Here is a 22,290-nt window from a genome sequence, read left to right on the forward strand (position 1 = left end):
AAAAGTAGCTCATTTTAGAATAATGGACAAATAATTTCAATGGCTGACTTTCGAGCACTCTCTTGCCCTGTTTTAAAACTATTTGTGCTGCTAAATGTAGAACAGGCTATTTTTCTTTCATTACTATGAGAACCCAAATCCCCATTCTTGGGGGAAATCCATAACACTGGCACCAGTTGGAAGGATGAGGTGAAAGGATTGCTAGAGGACTGCTCACTGAAGCCGCTGAACCTGTAGAATTTCTGTCTGTATATTATAGTGGGTGTCACTTTGGGGAAGCACTGCTTTTTGTACACTATATGTTTAAAAAATCAATTCATATATTGTGGATTGTATTGGATTTAGTCATTGATCTGAGCAGTGCAACTGACAAACATAGTAGTGGAGCAAGCCACTGGTTGGGTGAAGGGAAGTGATGGTTGTTCCAGTTATGTCAGTGCTTGAGCTGGTGGTTGATCCTATTAGTTGTGCTTGTACAAAAGCAACACCAGGAGCAGAACCACCTTTTCAGAAAACCTTGCTTTGTCTTCAACATGAATGACTGAGGAAGTGTTTGCTGCATTTCACATCAAAATTCTTAACAGTGACGTTGAAGATAGCTGTCGCTTACCAACAAATTATTTAGATTCCTCTGGGGAGGTCTTTGGAAAACACTTTAAAAAATAATGCAATACTTTCTTCCAAAATGTACTAAGCTGGCATGTTTTCATAGCTCAGAATTTATTAGAAAGGTCCAGGGGAATTATAGATGGCACACAACAACATTCCAGTTGAGAAGGAATTGGAAATTAAGTGTAAGGTATGGTTGATTTCTTTTCAAAAGCTGTGAGAGTTTCAAAAGTCGGATAAGGTAGTATGGAATGGAGAGCAGGAGGCCAGCATGATGACGAACAGGTTTTGTACACTCAAGAGATAAAAGCTACACATCCCTACTGCCTCTTCTAAAGGCACCACAGGTCATTAATGTAGCTGAAAGCTCAAGCATGATAAGAACGAAAATACTTGTGAAAAATCAATTCATTCTATACAGATAGATATAGATATAAAATGCAGATAGGAGCACTTGTACCAAATTGCTAGCCCCAAGTGTTGCTTTCCCCCATAAACCTGATCAAATTGCAGCCATTATATCACATTGCAACATACAAATCTCCACAGTCCTTGCCTCAACTCTGCTATTATTTCAAAAAGGCACAGAATGTAAGTTGCTGTCTCCCATCCAGAATACCAGAGATCAACTGTATGCCTACACTTTTGTCTGTATTTGTACAGAATCCCTGCGGCAATATCTGTCTTCAACATCAACTGGCAAAAATTATGACAGCATGAGAAGTGTGGATACAGAAACAACAAGATATGTAAGTTTAGATATTAAATTTAATCTTTAACTTAAACATCTGTACTGACAGATGTTGGAATAAATCAAACTTTCTCAAAAATGAAGTTTTGGAGATCTGTTGTTGTTGTTTTTTTCCTGGTAGCATTGCTAGACTTTTCACTGTGTCACCTACAAATGTGATTGTGGGATGCAACCTGAAAAGGTCTTTTGAAAACAGTTTCACCTGATATTGTGTTTTTACAAGGGTTGGGCATTGTTTAAAGCAGTTTGTTAACCTGTATTCCTAAAAATCTGATCCTGAACGTTGGCACTAGTCCATCTGATTGTGATGCCTTATATTTCAACCAAATTGGAGTCTCATCATGAAACTGAAATGCCTTATATTTCAGCCAAATTGGAGTCCCATCATCCAAGATGCTTCAGTACCAGTTTCAGGGGAGCAAAAGCAGGAGAGAGGGCATGCACATACCTCTTGCCTGTGGGCTCCCCAGAGGCAATTGGTGGGCCACAGTGTGAAACAGGATGCTGGACTAGATGGGCCTTGTGCCGGATCCAGCAGGGCTGTTCTTATGTTCTTATTTGACAGTGACCACATTCGCATGTAATGCAGAACTGCGAGTCTAATACACCCACCATTCCATGCACCTCCCTTCCCCTGCTCTCACATCCAAATTCGGATGTACTGGAGAGGCTCCTTCTCTGCTGGCAGCAAGACTGCAGAGAGGAGGGGGAACTGCAGGCTTCCTTCTGGACTGTAGGACAGCTTGCACAGCCAATCACACCAGAGTTGAGGGAGAAGTTTCCTCCCTCAAGTTTCCTCCCCTGTGTTCCAGGGGACACAGCCTGCGATTCTGCATTTGGATGTACCGCAGGCTGTGTAGAACCTTGGGTTGCAGCTATGAAACTCATTATCACCTGAGGGTTTAGACTGGAATTCCAAATATGAATCCTCTGTTTTGTTGCCACGCCAAACCCCATTTGCCCGCATTCGGGCATGATGTCTGCAGAACCACTGGCCCATTCAACTATGGTTCTGCATTACATGCAAATGTAATGTGCACTGTCTAGAGATATACATATCAGGCAGTAGAAAAATATGATAGATAAATGAATGAATGAATGAATGAATGAATGAATGCGGCCGCCATATTGTTTCACTTCACAACTGCTGGCACAACTCAATCTGGGGTTGATTAGTTCAATAGCATAAATCTCACCAGCTGACATCCTGAAGACCGAAGCACACATGTAAAGAGGGGCTGTGGGGACAGAACTGGGAGCTCATGTATAAGTCCCAGTCACTCTAAAGTGAGCTGTTACACAAGCAGCAGAAATGCCCCCACTATGCCCGTGCTTTAGAAGCGCTCTGGAGGAAACAGAACACATCTTTATTGTACATGTGTATGTGTGAATGACTGTACATGTGTTAAAGTTATACCTTAGAAAAAGTCTCCTCAAATACAGGGCACAGATAGGAAATGGACTGCTGAACATGTGTTGAAAATAATGTGTGAATAATTGCATGTGTGAACATATCTGTATATCAAACACTGTAACGTAGTGTACGTTTATTGAGCAAAACGTGTGAACAAGATTGTATTCGTTTTGTATTGCACCGGATGCCAGACCATGTAGTTCTTAATCTGAACAGAATAAAGAGGAAAGTAAATCTTCCTGTTTGGATTTCCTCACATCTCAAACTTTTTCTTTATCAGTCACTATGACTTATATAGGCTATAACAGAAACATGAACTTTTTCACTCAATTACAACTTCCTTTCCTGTCACAAATAGTGTTCGCTATTTTCAAACCCTTCCCTCCCTCCACCCCCCACCCCAGCATCCGCTTGCTAAACAGACATTAGACAGATGACACATTTTTCTTAACACTGAATCTTCATACTGAGAAAAACTTCCTCTGAAGAACTGATTTCTGTTGTGCACAGGATCTCTACCAGGGAAAGGAAGGGGACAACCCAATCTACACATTATTCCACAGGAAAAGAGCAATGCAACTTCTTTTCCAACACCCAAACTCCCTTATTCAAAGCTTTTCTCAGAGGTACAGTCAGTCACCATCAGCAAGCCTTCTTTGTAATGCCATATTTTCAAAAGCAAATTGCTGCAGACCTGAACTATGTGACATCTCTTAACAACATAAATCTAGCTCTTCACCAAATGAACTGTCGCACTGAATATTCTTAAGACGTGGCAGAAATGCAATAAAAGAAAGCAAATCAAGGCTGCCACTGATCATGTTATGTTTTAATAATGCAGATATCCTCTGTGGGGAGTAACATGACTTGCCACCTTCTTTTTCCTCCAGAGACCCAGTGCTACAGCAATTAAACAAGAAATAGAAATTCAGCAGGTGAAGCTTTTCCATCCACATGCCAGGGAATGTCACTTACTGAATATCTTGTTTATGCAGTAATCACTAGTGTATAACAAAATACATTTTAAAATAAAATGTGAGCACATTTCATCAGCATTTATGCAATATTTATTTAAAGCACCCAGAAGGAGTCTTTCAGTTCACAGATCTTTCCTCTGTTCTGTCTTGCTCAGTGAAGAGCCTTGGGACTATCCCCATTGTGTCATTTCATGGGTCATGTCCCACTACGCAGGCACAGCTGCCTCCAAACTGGCCAGCGCACCCGGGAATAGGCCTGGAAAGGACCGAAGACGCCCGTACTGGGTGAATTTTAAAGGAAGGAAGGCTGGCAGGGGGAGGGGGAACCTCCACGGACACCCCCTGCCACCTTGGAGGAGCCCCCTAGAGGGGGTAAGTTTTTTAAAAAAACATTTTAAAAGGCTTGTCAAACACCAAAATGTGGGGGGGGCCCTTTGGTTTGACACCGAGCCGAATTGGGGTGGGGGTCAGTTTCGAGCCTGTTTGCACACCCCTTATGGTGACACATGAGATGTCAGGCCTACTCTGGTTGAGAGGCAGAACTGGATACTCCAACGCAGCTAACATATTTTGTCCTCTAGTTTTCGCTTACAATTACACATGAGTTACTAGTACACACTACAATTACACATGAGTTACTAGTCATTTGAGATACTTTAAGACACTCCAAAAAGTCTTGAAATGTATCTGTTGACATTTGCCTGCCCCATTCTACCATTAAAAAACCTTGGCTGGCATTCAGCGCGATGGATGGAGCACTTGCAGAATAAGCAAATTAGCTTAGTTGGGCTAAAAATGGAGATGTGTGCAAGAGTGAGTCTCAAAAACAAATAAAGGATGCTGCAGTTGCACAACTATTGTGTAAGCGCAAGCATTTTATGGTAGTGTAACAGTCATCTGGAGTGCAAGCTCCAGTTTTAGCGCAACTAGCTAGCACACTTTTGCACTAGCATACCATTTTCCACAAGCAGTCAGTTGTTCTGGATGTCAGCCCTTATTTTCCAAGAGAAACCCACAATACAACACAGAATTTAATGCAGAGTCTCATTAAGACCCATTTGCTTAAGGACTCTCATCTCTGCTGTTGAATTAAGGTCTTGCTGTTTGCCAGTTAAAATCATAACCAAGCAACTCTCCTTTAATCAACAGTAACAATTTTTGTACCAATTCATACAAGTGACAAGAATTCTGAACATATGATTCCTCCAGAATTCCATTAAATATTGTTCCTTTGTTTTCCAGCACCAATTCTAAATCACTATTCACGGTTTATATAACACTTTTTCAGCATCACCCTCAAGTTTGTGCCAGGGCATCCCTCATTTCAAGCTTCATAACCTGCCGAATGAAGGAGGTACCCCAAAGGCTTTGAGCAATTTTTGCCTGTAGACTAAAAGGAGTCATGTGGGCATAGATATGTAAGAGGCTGAAAAACTACTTTTAAACATAGACAAGGAATCAGTTCCAGATTTACATTTATTTCCCTTCATGGGGGAATAAACATGATGAAACACTATGTTTATAATGAGGAATTCAGGTAAATTTGCTGGTATGAATCTAGTATTTTGTTCAGAGATCTTCCCTGTAAAATGTACACAGAATATTCACTCGAGCATAACGTTCATCATACATTGTCCATATATTTTCCTCCAGGGAAGAAACAACATTTACACTGGAACTGGTCTAGGAACAATTCAAAATGAGATGAAGGCCAGTTCCAGATGATAAAATTAATTGACCACAAGCCTTTTGAGTCAAGAGTAGTTTACAGTAATGGTATGTACAAAACCAGCTGGTCCAGTTTGGTTCGAGTCCGAACCAGACCCGAAAAGGGCCAGGCCAGTTCAGTTTTGTCCCCTATCGAACCCCCCTTGGTTTAATTCGGGGGGGGGGAGGGTTAATTAAACCCCCTTGGTTTAATTATGGGGGGGTGGGTTCATGAGTTTATTTAAAAACGAATTAGTACTTACCCTTTCCGGGGAAGCTTCTCCAAGGCTGCAGGGGGTCTGCAGAGGTTTCCCATCCCCCACCATTTTTCCTCATGGCAAAAATTGCCCACTTCGGGCATTCTTTGGCCCATTCCAGGCCTTTCCCCCTCACGGCAGCCATTTTGGAAGCTGCCATGCATGTGCAATGGGATTTTTGAGCAACAGTTTACATATAGAGGCCCTGGAGGAGTTGCACACTATCTGTAAACATGTCCTCACAGTCCCTCTTTACAAATGTGCTCCAGTAATCAGGATGTCAGACACTATCTTTAAACATAGGGCACAGAACACTGTTTAAGGGCTTTTCCTTTCAGTGCAGTTTCTCTTATAGTTATGCATGCCAGCCTTCAGATATGGCCATGAATAGAGTGTCTCTTGACTGTATCTTATATGTGCACCCCATAGATTGAATGTGTGAACTGCACATCAAGTACAGTACAGAATAGATTCAAACCTAGTGTGAATTAAATAAGATGTGCAATGGTTTGATTCATGTTTGTTTGTGTATCCTCTATAAGCCTTGTTTATATGATAAATAAGATTTATAAGATAAATCTGCAGCTGTCCAGAAAGCAACTCCAGAGTGAAAACTTTTGGTACACTAAGGTAAAGTGTGCCGTCAAGTTGATTTTGACTCCTGGCACCTACAGAGCCCTGTGGTTTTCTTTGGTAAAATACAGGAGGGGTTTACCATTGCCTCCTCCTGCACAGTATGAGATTATGCCTTTCAGCATCTTCCTATATCACTGCTGCCCATATAGGTGTCCCCCGCCTTCGGCTAGAGTTGGACTCTACTTATGTAGGATCTGATCAGATAGAGGAGATTCCGCCCTGTGATGTTATATGGGACACCTTTGAGTTTGTCGAAGATATGGACACGATTGTCTTGGGTATGGGTGCGGCAACATGTTGCTTGGACCCTTGTACCTCCTGGCTGGTTAAAACTGGTGGGAATGTTAATTCTTGGCTACGGGAGTTGGTTAACTCTTCGCTATGTGAGGGTTTTGTACCAGCAGCCCTTAAAGAGGTGATAGTTCGCTCTCACTTGAAGAAACCTTCCCTGGACCCTGGGTCCTTGACAACTATAGGCCAATCTCCAACCTCTCTTTTGTAGCGAAGGTGTTAGAGAGGATTGTATGTGCCCAGCTTGAGAGGGTCCTGGAGGAAACTGGTTATCTTAATTCTTATCAGTCGGGTTTCAGGCCTTGGCATAGCACAGAGACAGCATTGCTCGCTCTGGTAGCTGACCTCTTTCGGGACCTTGATGAGGGTAGTGTCTCTCTCTTGGTCCTTTTAGATCTCTCAGAGGCTTTTGACACTATTGATCATACTATCCTCCTTGACTGCCTGTGTGGATTGGGTATCAGGGGCACTGTCTTACAGTGGTTCCGTTCTTACCTTAGATGGCATGTCCAGTCGGTATGCATTGAGGACAGATGCTCTGACCCATGGCCACTCCTTTATGGAGCTCCCCAGGGTTCAGTTCTTGCCCCTGTCCTCTATAACATCTATATGGAGCCGCTGGGTCAGGTCATTTCCCAGTTTGGGGTGAGGTTTCATCAATACGCTGATGATACTCAGCTGTATATTGCCATCACAGACCATTCTGGAGATGCTGTTTCCGTGCTTACTGGAAGCTGTTAAGGTCTGGATGAATGAAAATAAGCTCAGAATGAATCCCACCAAGACTGAACTACTTTTACTCAACCCTCTCAGCCCTCGTACCGGCCAACTGCTGGATGTGAACCTTGTTCTAGATGGAGTGGCGCTGCCCCCGAAGGAGCTTGTACGTTATTTGGGGGTTCTTTGGGACTCGCACCTCCTGCTTGAATAGCAGATGGAGGCTGCTGCCAGAAGTGCCTTTGCCCAGCTCCATCTGATTCATCAATTACGCCCTTACCTTGATTGGCAAGCATTAATGACAGTGACCCATGCCCTTGTTATCTCCTGCCTAGATTATTGTAATGCCCTCTATCTAGGGTTACCGTTGAGGACTACCGGAAAACTACAATGGGTCCAGAATACAGCGGCTCGTTTACTGATGGGTGCCAGAAAATATGACAAGGTAACACCTCTCCTGCAGTCATTGTACTGGTTGCCTATTCGCTACCGAGTTCAATTTAAGGTCCTGGTTTTAACGTTCAAAGCCTTGCGGGGTTTGGCACCTGTCTACCTACAGACCTGCCTATCCCACCCAGTTACATCAGATCTGCTCAGATGACCCTTTTGTCGGTCCCCAATTTCCGAGAGGTTTGGGCACTGAGACCTGTGAAAGGGCCTTCTCAGTTGCTGCCCCACTTCTCTGGAATTCCATTCTCCTGCAGATTAGTTTAGCTCTTTCCCTGTTGATTTTTAAATCTCTATTGGAGACTTTTCTTTTTCGCCAGGCTTTTACCCTGCAGTTTACCTATTTGCTTTCTCTCTCTTTTTCCCCCCTTTTCTTAGTTACTTTAGTTTTATTTAGAATGTAATTTTAATGCTTTCCTGTTTTACATGTTTTTGTACACCGCCCAGAGTCTTCGGAGTGGGCAGTATATCAAATGTTTCAAATAAATAAATAAATAAATAAATGAGCAAAAGGAACCTAATGTCATTCAATGGGAACAACAGAAGAAGAAGCAAAGTTGAGGAATGAAAGGAGATGATTAGGGTTAAAAAAACAAACACGCTCTATTGAACAGCATTTGCTAGCAATATTATTCAGCAGGGGATCCTGCTAGAGAGATGCCTGGTACTCTCATTCTATACAATTAATCATACTGGAAAAGATAGTTGTAGGGAGATAGTAAACTGGAAAGTGGTGAAAGAAGGTGCAGTGATGGCAGCAAAGGCAACAATTTAGTTTTCACTAGGAAAGAAAGGAAATTCTATCAAGATTTTAAGGCCCCTGCTTGAATACATTTTAGCTTAAATTTCAAAGCACAAAGTATTTTTAGTGAATTTGTTAGGATTGCTTTTTAATACCTTGCAATAACAAGAGCAATTAAATCAAGAGTCACCTTTTTTCAAAGCAAGATGATTTGTGACTTTGGCACACATTACTAGTACATAAAATAATGCAATCGTTTACACATTGAGTCCTACACATTGAGTCACTCAATATGTGTAGGACCAGCTCACTGACTAGAAATAGGTACTCTTGGGAGAAAAATATTGTACATCGTCCAAAACACAAGGGTGGGGAGGGGTTGGAACTCTGCTTTCTCTGAATGGTGTCCCTGGATAGAAGGAACATCCTGGAGAAAGACCCACCAAGAAGCTAAGTCTTGGGTGCCCAGCATCCAGTTCTTTGGCACCTCTTTTCTAGACAAAGCTTTGATGTGTTCAATGGATGAGCAGGCCCTATATAAGCATATTTTTAAAAATTCAAACAAAACTGGAACAAAAATTTGTTCCTAAATGCTTTTTGTCAAATAATCCCTTCAAACAAGTAAAGACAAAAATCATACACTAGAAATGTAAAAACCATTTTGGGGGAAAAAAAATTTCAAGAAACGTTGAAATCATGGTGGAAAACAGGGTTTTTTCCTGGGTGGAATCTGAGGTTTTTGGGAAAATTTAAATATATGCAATACATTTTTCTAGCTGTCTAGCCCCCTTTATGGATCTAAGTTCACACTTAGCCAGGTCTCACAATCAGAGAGACCAGGTTTCTGCAGCAGAGCGGGGAGAGTGGGCTAAGCCCGCTCTCCCCACTCATGATCAGAGCGGGAGCCCTGGGCAGCCAGATCCGTGATTGCCAGCTCCGTGATGGTGAGCTTGGGGGCTGCGCAGCCCCCGGAAGCTCCAGTATGCCCTGCACGAGCGTGCAGGGAATACTGGGGAGACCCCCAGAGCCAGGAGGTAGCTTTTCACCTCCTCTCTGGGGGTCTACTTGTGAGTAGCCATGGCGCGGAGCCACACTGTGGCTATTCATGATTGAGAAGCCCGAGTTTGCGGAGTGCTTGCTCTGCAAACCTGGGCTTAGGGGAGGGCTACAAAAGCGGGCTAGGCTCTCCTAGGCCAATTTTTGCTGCTCGTAAGAATAGCCCCATTGTTTCTTTAGGAGCATTTTTTGTATATAACCTGCTTTGCTCATAACATTTATCATGTTGGGTATATTACACTTAGAAGTACTGTATCACTATCTGTAGTTTCTGCTTCTTCTTAGCCTTCATTTGTATTATCTTAGTGACTTATGAAAACTAAATTGCCTGTATTGAGACAAGCCTTTTTATCCTTTCACATGTCCCTTTAATTCTTGATCTGGTATATTTCCATACATAGACTAGTTTCTTTCACATGTTGTAGAAGACAGAGGAATCTATAGCAAGCTTGGGAGAGTAAAGGCCAGAACACCTTAACTTATCTGAATATATCTGAACACCTTTTCTTAAATATTTTATTCATAATTCCAAAAGAATTATCATAATCCATTTTTCCCCAATTCTTCCCATTCTTTGGGGGAGTGTGGAGGCCGTTTGGGGGAAAAATACCATCTCTACACACAATCCAACAGAGATTAACATCCCTACACACATACCAACAACAACAACAACCAGAAGTTCATTGTGTTATTTCAAACAGCAAGTGTCCTAGCACAGATAGACAAGTTGGTAAACCGGGTGAGACTTGGCAATGAATGAATATCATGTCTTTCCATCAAGAAACAAACAACTGACATATGTAAATATCTGTGTCTTTAAACAAGTTAGAAGTCACAAATCAGTGTAATGAAAATGGGTTATTATTACTAGCAACATTAAATACCCTATTTACCACGTTATAGATCAGTTCCGTGATTATTCTTAGCTGTGATAAGTTTAGAACAAATTGCATTTCAGTACTGAAAGAGGATGATGAACATTTGAAAATGAAGTAGTTATGGATATATAATTTTGATTAATAGAGTACGCTGCTTTAGATACTACGACTGAATGCATGATTGAATGTTAAGTTTGGATTGAGGTGTTTGATTGAAAAATTGATTGAAGGAAACATTCTGTGATGTTTACATAAACCAAGCACAGCCAAAGCTGGGCTGTGAACAACAGAAAACCTTCAAAATTATTTTCCCCAGACCCTGAGATTTCTTTTTCTGTCATGCCAGTGTTTGTCTTTCCCAGGTGTGGCAGAATTGAGTAGGGAAGTTTAATGCTTTCTGCCTTTCTGCTGTTCAGTCAACAGTGCCAATGTTGGGAAGCCCCTCCATTCCCTGGTTTGGCCCCAACACTCAGGTCCTGTTTGTATTCTGCCATTTTCACCTACTCATATCTCTCTCTCTCTCTCTCTCTCTGGCTATTGGCCTATTTCATTCAGGTCTATACCAGGAAAGTCATTTCCTCCTCTTTCAGCAATAACTCTTCATTGAATCCAGGTGACTGGATTCATTTAATCCAGCACTGCTTCCTCCACAGTCCTCCACTTCCTAAGTAGTTAAAAGGAAACAAATCCTGTCTTCCTAGGCACTTTGACAGCCATCCTTTGAGGAATATGAGCATGTACCACATCCCATATAGAGAGAAAATGATGCATGCAGGTGATCTTCTCCATATGACTTCCATGCATGCTCCTACATACGTATTTTCTGTGCCATAAACATAGTAGCATTTAAAAATCCTCCCTGGACTAGCAACCCCTTATATAAATTACTGGATATTTCTCTCACTTGCAGGAAAGGAGTAATGAAAAGACAAAACAAATTCATTATTTTTTTCAATAAAATTATTAGTATCCTGATTCCAAATCGCAGTCAGTATATTTTGTTTAATTTTCTAAATAAAGTCAGTATTAGAAGATAAACTACACAGACATGTGACTTCAGATGATTTATAACTGTGATAACTTTTCAAATCTCACTAATGGGAAAAAGTCCCATCAAAACAATGCATATTTTGTTCTGCAAAACATTCAATATACATTTTTAAACCTAATTAAGAGTAAGCATATATGTCAGAGGCAAATAAAACTTATAACAAAGTCCAACCCACACACAATCTGTCTTTTAATAATCATCATTAACTACAAAAGAAGCACTGCCCTTGTATATATACAGAAGTGTTAATTAATACGCCCCCTTCTGCAGTAACATTGAACAGAGCTTAGTATAGTGGAAAGTGAGTGATCTTTTTTTTTTTTTTTTGCTTAGATAGATGAGAAAATGAAATAAGGGGCTTTTTTAGTTTAAAAGGCTGCTGTGTATGTGTGTGTGTGAACATGAATGATGTGGCTACAGAGACAATGTAATATTTCATTACATGAGATACTGACAACAGAATAAGGCAATGGCTTCAGGTAGCACCCCTTGCAGATGTCACTTCATCTGCCTGCCACTGATACCCTCGACCACCGTCCTTGTTTAACCCAACCCCTGATGCTGGCGCTGCTGTCTTCTTTTCTCCCTCGGTGGACTGCCTCACTTTCCAGGTACACCATGGCTTGAAACTGCAGGGTGTTGGCAGCAGCAACAGTGAGGACGAACCTTCTTGAATGAAGCTCCGCCCTCTCTTCATTGTCATGTTGAACTCAGCAGCTTGATCCCATTTTTTTCCATCTCCCCCACCAAAAATGCCTCCATTTTGTCTGCTCCCAAAATGGAAGTGTGTTTGTTGGTGGAAATGAGGAGGGGAGAGAGAGAGATGACGATCAATCTGCAGAGCACAGCAGGTCAATGAAGAGAGGAGGGAGCTATATTCAAGCAGCTGCTGCTGCACGGCAGACTTAAGCTGTGGCATGCCTGGAAGGTGAGGGAGCCTGGCAAAGGGGAAGAGGGCAGGGTGGGAGCTGCATCAGGGACTGGAGCCAGCGTCAGGCACTGGGTCCGGTATCAGTGGCTGGGCAGATAGTGAATTGCCTATTGCCTCAAGCACCCAAAGGCAATGAGCTAGCACTGTGCAGAGAAGCCATTCGCAGGGTCAGTTTCAATTTCAAGAAAAGCATCCTGGGGACGGACTTATGGTGCTTTTATAATAGCCAGCAATTGAATGGGCTGCATGCAGTCAAGGACATAGGCTGATGGTAACAGATTCAAAGTCTCACAATGCAACAACAATATTTTTAAGACCCAAAAAATATTTCTTACTCAGAAACTTCTTAGCAACATTCCAGTCATCTTGGAACACATGCACTCCTTTGTTTAGATCAAATTACTAATCTGACCTTTCAACTAGAAAGAGGGGTAAGTCAACCTTGTTGACTCTGTAAGCAAAGAATAGTCAGGCGCCTAGGAACTGACCACATGGTGGTGGGTTTCACATAGCTGTCAATTTTATTGCTCTAATTTATCTGCTCTAATTTATTATCATTCTACATTTTCTACATTTTTTGTATTCATTCAAGTTAAATATCAGTTGTATTCTTGACTGTTTCAATATTATTTGAGTTTATAAATCAAATGGAAAAGTTTGGATAATTCAGAAAAGCACCAAGTAACTACTGGATTTAGACATCATTCACAAATTACTTTATAAAAAATGGCTAGATAGGCCAAATTATTATTTTACCTTCGCCCATACCTTATTGTGCCTAGGCATCATGCCACCACAACAGATGCGTATTCTTACAAAAGCCAAAATACTTTGTCTGTATATGTTTTACACAAAGGAGATGAGAACATGTATCTCTAAATGATTTATCGAAACAACTGAAAATTTCTTAATAATGTATACTGGGAAATGTGTGTGATAATGTGTACTGTGTGTAATAATGTGTACTGGGAACACACCCACACCCACTTATTCCTTGATCTTGCTGCAAGTGAACTATGGAGTATGAAATTAAATTAATTCAAAATTATATATTTATTTAAAAACCAAACAAAAATCTCAAAGAGGGTTATATATAGAAAAAGACTTCTCATATAACCTGAAATGGCTGCCTTTTAAATGTGTCATATGCCATACTCCTGGTTACTCAAATACCATAACCCACCAGCTCATCAGAGTGTGTAAGAGACTCGACTTTTCTGTTAAAGGGATTTTTTTAAAAAAACAACACCTAGATCATATTGAAATTGGCTCTAAGAAATCTGTCTATATAAAACTGCATGATTTGGGGTGGGGTGATGGTGTAATTTTCAATATCTCAATTTCAGCCTTGGATCAGACATGGAAGCTCTCCTGTTTCCTACAGAGTTTCATTTCACCCATGAAAGCCTGCAGTTCTTATATAAGAATGCAACTGAATGTGAACCACTGATGTGAAAAGCTGCTGTGATTGCAGGGACACACAACATAACATTTATGGGATAGAATCTTGCAAGGTTAAAGTTTTGCATCAAATTGGGCAAGCTTCTTAGGTCTTCTGCATTCCTTTCTCTCACATAGTGTTACGACGCTTTTACAAACCTGTATCTTATACACATGTGCACCCTTTGTTGGCTTGGGATACAAACACGCTTGTATCATGGTTGTATACATGCTTTGAAGCAGTAATAGTAAAATCACTATTTTAGATTATGAGTCATAAAATAGAATTTGAAATATAATTATAGTCTGGATTACATGGTAACTAGGGAAAGCCCTTTTCAAGGAAACAGTCTCTCTGCCTGGTAAAGTAAGCCCAGATTAACTAGCACTGAATCTACAAGCTTAGATGACTATTCAAGATCTGGTTCAGACCAGTGCAGTATCTCATCTCACTGGACTCCAACAAGGACTTTGGGGGAAGGTTGTACAAGCGCAATGCAAAAAAACCTGTAATTGGCAATAACTGTGTAAGTGGGAGTGAAGGCATCTCCTGTTACTCACCACACTCGCTCTGCCATTTGGGGGGGTGCCTTAGCTCTGAAACTTAGCCTTTTAACCCTTTTCTTCCCTTTGCCTGCTTGGAAGATAAATGCTGGCTGCATTCCAGACAAAAGGTTGTTCTGGCAAAGCGTTTCCCCCAAAGTGCTTCTCAGGTCCATTTGCAAAGGACTGCAACAGACCAGAGGAAATGCCTCTCTCTGGTTGCATCTGAGCATAGGCAGAGAGAGATGCAGCACAGGCCCTAACTGAAATTGAAAAGAAGGAACGCAAGCTCTCTTCCTCCCACGAAGTTTCAAGGCTAAACAACGCTTGTCACCTTGTTACCTCCCCGTCGTTATCAGAAGCGAGAGAGTGGATGCCAGAATGTGTGATGTGCCCCTCCCATATCTATTAAGGTGATTGCCTAGGGCAATCTCTGTTGTGGAACTTTCTTTGTCTAAAGGAGCATACAGGGGAGCCACCGCAGACATGACCTAATCAATAACCAATATTCCTGATTTGGAATAAGTCTCCTAATATCAGGAATCCCTCAAGGAGTACCTCCCTCAGTCATGCCTCAGGGTATGATTTTGCCCATAAACCCCACCCCCTCAAACATGGCATCTTGCTCTTGCCACCTAGCCCTCGTGCAAGACCACACTCTGCCTAGGGTGCCCTTGCTTTTGACACTCTGGCTCTTGCCAGGGCTTTTGATACATTCTTGTCTGTCTGGCTTTCATCATGCATGTTGTACCCCACACTGCCCAGGTTCGCCTCATGACCTCACTTCACGCGAGCAAGGAGGTCATGCAAATGGCCTCCACACATCTGTGGACGCCAGGTCAGTTTCGGAACTGTCCCACCACTGTGTGCACCAGCTGCTGGGGGGAGTGCCGAACTGGTAAGCACACCTTACCTATTCTTTTAAAGGTGCCCTCTCACTGCCACACCCCCTCAGCCACCCTTTATAAGCCTTTAAAAAACCAGGATTCCCCTTTGCTTCCCTTTGAATCCTCATCGGATTCGCCTTGACAAGCATAGCTCCCCAAACTGGCTTGATTGAATGGACTGGACCAGCCGATTCAACCAAACTGATCCACAGACTGGCGGTTCAGTTTGAATTCGGTCCGAATTCAAATTGAACCACAACATTTGGTCCATGCGTACCCCTAGCCGGAGCAACAAAGAACTCCTGAGAATGAAAAATGCTTCAGGTTTTTGCATGCTAATATGCTGAGAGAAATGAACATAAAAATTAGGAGCAGAAGATTGTATATCAAAATTTAGTTTTATCCAAAGCTACATCTCCACTTTTGGACCATGGAAGATTTTGCCCCACTCAGATCCTGAACAACTATAATTAGATGCATTGCAATGAATAGATGCATTCATGCACAAGTAAGGAGACTTTAGATTGTATTCCAAAATAAATTCAAGCTGAAATATGTAATGGAACATTTAAAATAAGGGCACATCAACGGGGCACTTTCTGGTGCTTCTGAGTGGAGGATGCATATAAAAGAAGTCACCTAGGTGCAGTATATTTCAGAATTCATGCTTGTGCATGTAAATGCATAGGATGGCTCACTTTCAGTACCATCATTTTGGGAAATTATTATTTCATTTTAAGTCTTCAAATCCAGTGTAAATTGCAAGATTATGGCTGCACAAATGTAGGCATGTACAGGAGACAAAATGCTGCACATTATTAGCCAGGGTTGCCTAAAATAGACTGAAAAAGAGCAGAACTCTATGAAGAAAACGTAAGTTCCCTCTTCAGGCTTTACATTGTCTAAGGGTGTTAAAAATGTTTCTGTCAGGTATTAAAGGACATAGTCTTCAAGGCTGTATGTTGCTTGATTGGTGAAGGAAAGTAGCTCTCACACACTCCTGTTTTGCATGACACTGGAAAGAATATTGCCCAAGGGATAAACAACCCTCCTTAAAACCCACTTGCTGTTTGATTAGATATTTCTCAGCTTTCAAACTGATCAAATTTAATATCCCCATTTTAAAAACATAATTTCAAAACCAGCCACAGACTTAAGACAGATCCCCACCATATCCCACAAAGAAGGGAAAGGGAGGTCAAACCAATGTTTTTATCAGGAACAGATAAACAGCTATTTGCAACTACACAAGACTCAAGTAGATTAAAAAATTGATATTGCTTTGAATGGTCACTATTTCTCAGCCATTTCTTACCTACCCTCAGCTATTTATAAAATGCAGGATATATTAGAGGGGTGAAACCAGAAATCCCGTGGAAGTGTGGCTGCTGGACTCCGAGTCTAGCCTGCCCCTTCCTTTATGTGTTCAGGCCAAAGAGTTTTGATTTAAAGCAGATTTTTCTTTGCCAACTTGATTTTCATATCAAAGAAAAAGAGAAAAGTTTTCCCTTTCCATTTTAACCATCTTCATATATTCCTAGGCTAAGTAAGTACCAAAATGCTGCTCCAGCATCAGGGATGCCTACACCTGTGGTAGTAGTCCCAGTCTCAAGAGAACAACTTCCCGTAGAGTTAAAAGAAAACCTTTGAAAGGTCCTGATCAAAAGTCAAGATGGAGGGCAAGCCCTTTTAAAGAAAGCCAAGTGAACAGACAGGACTGAGTTTTGACCTCACAATGATTTGCAAACTATGTTGAACAAGTAAGAAAATGTTCCTGCTACTTTTACAGTGCAAACATCACATAAAATACAACTTCAGCTTGTCAGAAAGATGGATTTGTCCTTTAAAGAGTCCTCCCTTTTCAACAGTTAATATTAAGAACATTTTCCCTTTTAAAAATGTGTTGTTGCTTCATTCATCTACTTCTATGTTTCACGTGTTAAAATGCAGACTCCTCCAAAGAGCAGCTTTCCATGATTTGACCTGGAGAAAATCAAAAGGAAGACCACACCCCAGTATTACTTGATACTCCTTGAATAAAAGGAATTGCCTTATTCACTTAACCATTGCTCCATATGCAGAACTGTCTACTTTGGCTGCTGTCTTTCCAGGATCTCAGGTAAGGTTTTCCCTCCCCTGATAAATAAAGGCTTCATTGTGGCTTCCAAGCTTTAAAAATACCAAAGATCCTTTAAACATACACCTAAAACTGCAAAATTGTTTGTTTGTTTTTAAGGCAGGATTAGGGTCAGAAGATGCCAGTCCAAACTTGTTCAAACATAATGCTGCAGCTGTTTTCCTAGTTTTACAGGCTGACATAATGTGCAACATTACTCATACAGTGATGTAAGATAATGAGGGTATTTTCATGATCAGTGGAAGTCGGGCTAAGGGAGCTTAGCCCACTTCCCACGCATCGTGGGAACCACAGGGCTCGCAGGCAAGCCTGGTTTCCCCAAAATGGGTCACCCATTTAACTTCCCCTCCCCTTAGCCCAGGTTAGCAAAGTGAGCACTCCACTAACCCTGGTATTTTGGTTGTGTATTGCTGCGGCATGCTTCCGTGCCACTGCAACACACAAGGAGACCCCCACTGGGAGGCTGAAACAAGCTCCTGAGTACGCAGGGCATCCCGGAACTTCCAGGGGCCACGCAGCCCTGATCCTCGCAGCGCCCACTGGCTCCATGATGGAGCCAGCAGTTGTGTGGTTGGCCAATCCAGCCGCCCAGGGCTGCCTGAACGATTGTCAGTGGGGAGAGCGAGCTAAGCCCGCTCTCCCCACAAACCCGCTCTTGGCGAGCTTCACTGATTGTGAGACCTGCCTCAATGTCTGCACAGTTGTACATGCATGGTAAGTGCAAAATATTCACAAATGGAGTTTCATGACAGCACAGCCATTATATATCATGGCTGCACTGTCACGCAACTCTGTGCAACTTTGTGCTTGTGCAACAGTGCTCTAGTGCAACAGTGCAAATCTTACATTCCATTGTGTGGCATAATATTGTGTAGTATGTCAGCCACTGTCATTTTCATCTTACTTTTATGTCACAAACATTTAATGATGCTTAAAGAAACAAACCTTTATTGAAATATTGGATTGAAATAATGTTTAAATGCCCTTTTTAATATTCCATTATAGAAACTTGTGCTCTGTAAGAGCTTATACAGAACTTAGTGTTCACTCTGACAATCAATCTGGTTGACCCAGAGGCTAGTTTACCAGGTTTTCATAATTTGAGCCAGCCTTGAGCTAAACAAAGTCAGCTTATATTTGCTGAAAAGTAGTTGTTTGCTAGGCTTTAGCATGGAGAATGAGACAGAAGGGTTACACTTGTACCGAACACTGGGGGGAAAGAGAATATATATTCTCACTAATATAATGTATTTATATTGTTATTCTAGCTGCATACCGCTTTCAGTTGGTCACATATTGCTTTACGACAGAAGAAAAATAACTTGAAATGAATATCTGTCTATCTAAGCCTCCAAATAAATGTTTTTTAGCTGCCTTGCATTTTAACATTTCAGTCAATCAACTAACTGGGTAAGGGTGCAATCTACACAATTTAAATATATCCAGAACTTCTACTAGCAGGAAGGTACAGCTGCTATGTTGCCATAGAGACAAAATTCCATATCCTGTAAGACAGGAGGATGGTTTAAACAATACATCTGTCACCCACAAATGTGGTGAGAAGAGTATGGACATGCTCAAATGCACCGGGAAGAACATAAGCATGCATAGCTCCCTCCATCTGGTACATTGTCTCACCACTGCTTAATTGTGTGTGGATATAATATGCATGGATAAAATACTACTTTAAAGTATCTTATCCACATGCTTAAGAGGTGGCCAGACAGCACTCTAGTGGCTCCCCAGAAGGCACCATGCACTTGCTTGGTGTTTTCAGGGACTTCCAGGGGTCAGGAGGCTCCCAAGCCCTGTGACAGAGCTGATAATTGTCTGGGCGGCCAATCCAGCCGCCCAGGGATGACTGAGCGATCGTCTGCCGGGAGAACTTGTGCTCTGTGGTGTCAAACCCGTTCTCCCCACAAACCCCCTTTAGGCTCTTCACACTGCTCGTGTGAAGAGCCTCTGGGTGTTTTCATTTTAAAAGTCAATATAAAGTGAGTCAAAACAAAAAAAAATCATAAATGAAAAATACAAACATATTCCAAACTAGGAAACCATCCAAGATGAGCTCCATCAAATATGAATGGAAGTGGTTCTTTCCCCTCTATATGATTTCTGCTTTGAACAACTAATGGTCAAAATTATATACTCATGTGTTCTAAATTAGGTTTCCACAGCTCTATTTCTTATCACACAACATGAGCTTAAAAAGCCACATGCCGTAGCTTGATCCACAATATTCTAAAGCCATCTGCCAGTCAGCCTGCACAACAAGACACTAACACTCAATTTGGCTGGAACCTATATACTAGAATTTCACTCATCATCGCAACAGGTATTTGCTATTTAGCACCTGTTCCTCCAAGTGATTAGGAGGAAAGAGAGATAAGTAGGCAGGATCTTTCAAAGACTAATGAGAGAAGATGGAATCATTTAAAACCATGAGGCAGAATATGGGCTCTCCTAACACACAAAGCTAGTCGAGAATTTTGTACATTTATGTTTGAACTTGTTTGATCTTACTGGAAGGATACAACACAATATTGGTATTGCTACGTATGCTCTTTCTTGTTTCTTGCTTCTGGTTCTTTGTTGCTCTAGAATCCTTGCTTCTGGATTCTGTCTTCTCTTCCTGCCGTGGAACTTGTCAGTCTTAATTACTAGGCCTTATTCTGCAAAGACCACCCAGACATCAGATACTTAACACACACCTTCTATATATCGTCAATGACTAACAAAAAAAATGACACTCCTATCAAACTTATATTAACATCTACTTTCACTCCAGTAAAGCAGTACATTTCAAATTTGGGCATTTCTATCTTCCATAGGGATTTGAAGCGGCTCTCTAGTATGGGCCACTCTGCATTTTTCCTACCATCTGCTGTACAGTGAAACACCCCATCACAGTCCATAGTGTGACAGCCATGAAATGCATAAGCTTGGCAGGTGAGGGAGTCCACTGAATAGGAACAGATGCAAGTGCAGTGTGGGAGATTCAAAGGTTTCATTCACCAGCTGCCAGCCCCCATCCCTCCAGACTCTCCCTTATCCTAGTTGAACCCCTATCCTAGTTTCTCTGAACCTCTCACTTCCAAGAGACACACAGTATGGATAATGCCAGCACAAAATCTGATAACTTTTTAGTTAAACCCTGTCTCTTAAAGCATTATCCATCCTTGTTCATTTTAACTTTAAATTGTTTACATTGGAAAAAGTATTATGTAAGAGGATCAGTTGATGTAACAGTGACATAAATGATACGAAAAATGGTCACGACTCCATGTTATTTTAATAACTTGGGTAGCTTTAAGAAGTGGTTAACAAGAGTTCTGCAGACTAAATACTAATAGCATTTCTTCAAAGTCTTTTGTTAGCACAAGTCTTGTTGAAGTGATTGGGATGATGAAAAGCAGAGTACTTTCTAAACAAAGCTACTCTTAAAACAGGCTCATCGGGAATTATATACATCTATGCATATAATGTATTAAGGATTAAAAATTTACAAAAGGCTGGTATGCAGCAATATTTCTTTTTTCCTTTCAGCATTCCTTTACATCTGTCAGCATCTTAATTATAAAAGCTGAAGCATGCATGCACACGTGCAACACACAAATCAATTTAAGGAAAAGTCAAACATCCAACGTCAGATCTTTCACATAACACTTTCTATCGGCTTTCCTTTTGTTGTTGTTGTTGTAACTATGATGTGAATCTTTCAAGCAAGTTGGCAGGAGGTTAGGAGAGGGGAAGTGTTTAGTAGTAAGCAGAAGACACATGCATGATACAGGGGAGATATATTTCCTACTTTCCCCTTGAACATCTTTTATGACTCCCTGAAACAATGGACATTGGCCCAGACATCTATTACCAAGATATTTATGTATCTCATTTTAGATATATCTCCTTGACTTTTTCATAAGGTCTCTAATATCCCTTTCCTAACAGAGATGAAGTTATCACCTTTCCACTGATAAAGCTGTTACAGGTAATGGTGTGAAACTTTTTACCTAGAGGGAATACATGAGCAGCACTTAAGTCCTAGTAGCTTTATTTTTGGGGTCACCCCTTCTATTCTGGCAACTTTATAGCTAAACCATTAAGAATGTTATTTTTTTTCCCCCACTAGAGAAAATGTAATGACTATAGTAAAGCCAGGATAATGCAATGATTTCAGTGCGCTCCCCTTCCTTTAACAATGCTCTTTGGCTTCCAGGAATACATCCCTGAGGTTTGCAAAGCCCTCAGGGACATATTCCGGGAAAACAAAGAGAACTTTTGGAAATAGAGAAGAACAACAAATTTCATTCTCTCCTCCTCCCGCATATACACCTTGCTACTCAAGTCTTCAGTTGAGCTTGGAGCAGCCAGCAAGGGTGCAACTCCTGCTCCTCCCACCTAACCCATCTCTGCATGGAAGCCAGTAGCAGTAGTAGATAATAAACAAATTAATATTCTACCAGAAGTAGACTATAATATTCCATTCCTAACTTTTTAAATAGAGTGAAAAGAAAAGCTATTATTCCTCTGGTGGGGAGAGTGATTATTATGAATCTAATACTGCCCAAGCACCTAGGAAGTTGTTCTGTATAAGACCTTTTGAAATGAATTGATGCTAGATGGATGTTTACAAACCTAAACATTTTTTTTATATATTGAGGTGCAGTTAAAAAAATGCACATGTCTTATAGAAACTCATCTGTCACAAGGGGAGTTTCTAGAATGCACTTGTTTGAATTTATTTCTCTCAGTGTTCTCTATTTTGCTGAAACTATTCAATGTCTCTATATGACTATTCGGACTTCCCAGGATCTAAGTG

At 41.2% G+C, this 22,290-nt stretch overlaps 1 protein-coding gene and 1 long non-coding RNA gene across 6 annotated transcripts in view; one reads left to right on the forward strand and one right to left on the reverse strand.

The window, feature by feature from the left end:
• The window catches only part of CSMD1 (CUB and Sushi multiple domains 1), a 1,678,033-nt gene that overhangs the window by 512,902 nt on the left and 1,142,841 nt on the right, over positions 1 to 22,290 (reverse strand). The gene's annotated exons all lie outside the window — the stretch shown is intronic.
• LOC128340723 (uncharacterized) lies at positions 61 to 17,420 on the forward strand. The gene is made up of 3 exons (XR_008313922.1): positions 61 to 1,358; positions 7,719 to 7,804; positions 17,285 to 17,420. It is a non-coding gene; the product is annotated as an uncharacterized LOC128340723 (long non-coding RNA).

The sequence above is a fragment of the Hemicordylus capensis genome, chromosome 1, assembly GCF_027244095.1.
Source record: "Hemicordylus capensis ecotype Gifberg chromosome 1, rHemCap1.1.pri, whole genome shotgun sequence".
Lineage (NCBI taxonomy): Eukaryota > Metazoa > Chordata > Lepidosauria > Squamata > Cordylidae > Hemicordylus > Hemicordylus capensis.